The following is a 2,802-nucleotide window of genomic DNA, read 5'->3' on the forward strand; positions in this document are numbered from 1 at the left end:
TGCATCAATGTCTCCCTACACTACAAAAATTTAGCAATATACCCCATTTTTTGGGAAAAATTCATTTTACCCCCCTGAAGTTTCAGGTGTTTTTCAATTTGAACCCCAAAGTTTAAAAATTGGCAATGTACCCCCCTAATGTTTCAAAATTTTTCAATTTAAACATTCCGTTACTAATTTTCGTCAAATTAGACAGAAATTTATGAAATTGCATAATTACCCTCAGGCTTTTTTTAAAAAAAAAAATTCGTCCAATTTAACGGAAATTAGTAACGAAAGGTTTAAATTGAAAATTTTTGAAACATTAGAAGGTACATTGTCAATATTTAAACTTTAGGATTCAAATTAAAAAACACTTGAAACTTCAGGGGATAAAGTGGATTTTTTCCATTTTTTTTTAAACCAAAATTGACAAAAATACCCTTATAAAATTTTTTGAAAAAAACATTAAAAAAGAAGAAGAAGAAGAAGAAGAAGAAGTTGGTGACCCACGGCCACCATGGGTTGTTTTTTTTTTTTTTTTTTAATTTTTTATTTTAGAGCTGGCAATTTTTGGTATGACCTACGAACCCAAAATGAAATTAAATGATTATAGTTGAAGAGTCTGACTCGTTTAATTAAATGAGTCGTGTTATAGTTGACCTATATAGTTGTATACCCATGCATCGATACAACCGAAACCCGACATAATGGCGGGCAATTTTCGACATGACCTGCAAACTCGACACGAATCTAATACAAAATTAAAGGGTTAGGGTTGAAAGGTTTGACAAGTTTAATTAAATAGGTCGGATTAGGGTTGACCTATATAGTCTTATACACATGCCTTGACATGACCCAAAACCCGAGAAACAAACACGAATTGCCACCCTATTTGTCTTTTTGATAAATTTTAGGGGCTTTTTTTTTTTTTTTTTTTTGCACGACAAAAGGGGTGCATCGCAAATTTTTTGTAATTTGAGGGGGACATTGATGCAATCAATAGGTCTTATATGGATATTGCAAATTTGGTGTTAGTTTGAACGAGTGTGTGTACTTTTTCCTTTAAAAAAAATATATAAACAAAAGATTAAAAAAAAAAAAGTGTTTTGATACTCGTGGACAATTAGATGCGTTAGTGAAAATCGTTTCCCCCCCTTAATTGATGTATAATGGTTTCCACTTTCTGGTCATATGCATTGGTTTATGTTGTTGTTTAAGATTGTGGTTTTCATTGAGATTTTCAAAACAATGAATAAGAGCTCTCATTTTTTTTTTTTTTTTTTGACCATTTAAAATAAGATTCCAGCATTCAATTAAAATTTTAATATAGCATAGGGCATGCATAAAATCTGAGTACCTTTCCCAAAGTTCTGAAACTAACAAAAAAAACACAAATCCAAATAAGAGAAGAGCTCCAAACAACAATAGCAAAGATCTAGTAACCGCCCATAAGATCATTGACAACATCGTAATGAATGGGAGTCCGTCTCCAATATTGCACCTTCCACCATAAAACCCGGTTTGGGGCCCTCTGGCTGCCTCTTTGTGCTAATGACATCACCTTTGGCCTTTGACGCAACCTTCAGTTCATCATTCTTCAGACGGAAATCCTCAGTGCAGCGTGAATACTCTTCCTGATGATTCTATTGCCTACTTAATACTAACAAATCCATAATACCATTTCCACAAGGAAAAGAAACCCAAAATAGAGTACAGTGAATAGATGTTAACTGCTTGTTGATCTCAACGCCGATAACGCGCTTGGCCACAGCAGCCAAGAAAGAACTTACGGGGCATGCCCTGTTTGTAAGAATTCAATATATAATTAAATTCTAATTGACAATAAAATTAGCAGTAGAATGAATAATTATATAAATACGTCTAGCCATGCTTTGCTCAAGCCAATTGAAAAACAGCTCTACAACAACTTAAAAAAAAAAACTAAACAATTATTGAGAGGTTCTTCTGACCTATGCCTACTAGTGAGTGTCAATTGATGGAATACACATGCCTTATTTATAGGTAGGTCAGGGGACCCTCAATTAGAGCTGTTACCTTAATTATTCCTCCCATCAAGGAATAAAAATTCAATCAATACAGCTAATTGATTCCACAAAAATAAAATCAGTAATGAAATCAAATACTTGTTCCACAAGAATTAAATCAGCAATTTAATTCAAAATATTTGATTTCACACAATAAACTTTAATTTGAATAAATTATTGAACACCGTAATTATATATATTTTATAATTACAATAATATATGTGACACAAGGGACATACTTTAAAATGGAATTTCTTACACCGTTTACATAAATGCCTTTTCGGAAGGGCTGAGAGAATAGATCTGGCTCTCTCTCACACTCTTCGGGATGAATAAGAGTTCTCTAATCATAGACTAAGAACAAGTCTAGAAGTAGAGATTTTTCTGTCTTCTCTGCATTTTGAATTGCTTGCAATAGCTGCAAGAAATAATTGTATTGGAATAGAACCTTGAAAAAGGTTGTCCAATTTAATGGAGATTTAACAAAAAGGTATATGAACATGTATTCACCTACTTTTTTATGCTACTTCGAAGCTCAGATCCAACTGTATTTGTAAAGTCCCAAATGTAGTTAATTAAAGTAATTAACTTTGATTATTACTCGTAGACTAACAAATTTGTAATTTGCTGGATTTATTGCCTTAAACAATAACTATATCAAAGTATCATATAGCATAAAGTGAAAAAGAATGATTTGAGACAAAACTAAAACATCTTCCACAATATCATTTACTATAGGGGAAAATTCACTTTATTTCCTGAAGTTTCAGGAGTT

This window comes from Corylus avellana, chromosome ca1 (assembly GCF_901000735.1).
Source record: "Corylus avellana chromosome ca1, CavTom2PMs-1.0".
Classification (NCBI taxonomy): Eukaryota; Viridiplantae; Streptophyta; class Magnoliopsida; order Fagales; family Betulaceae; genus Corylus; species Corylus avellana.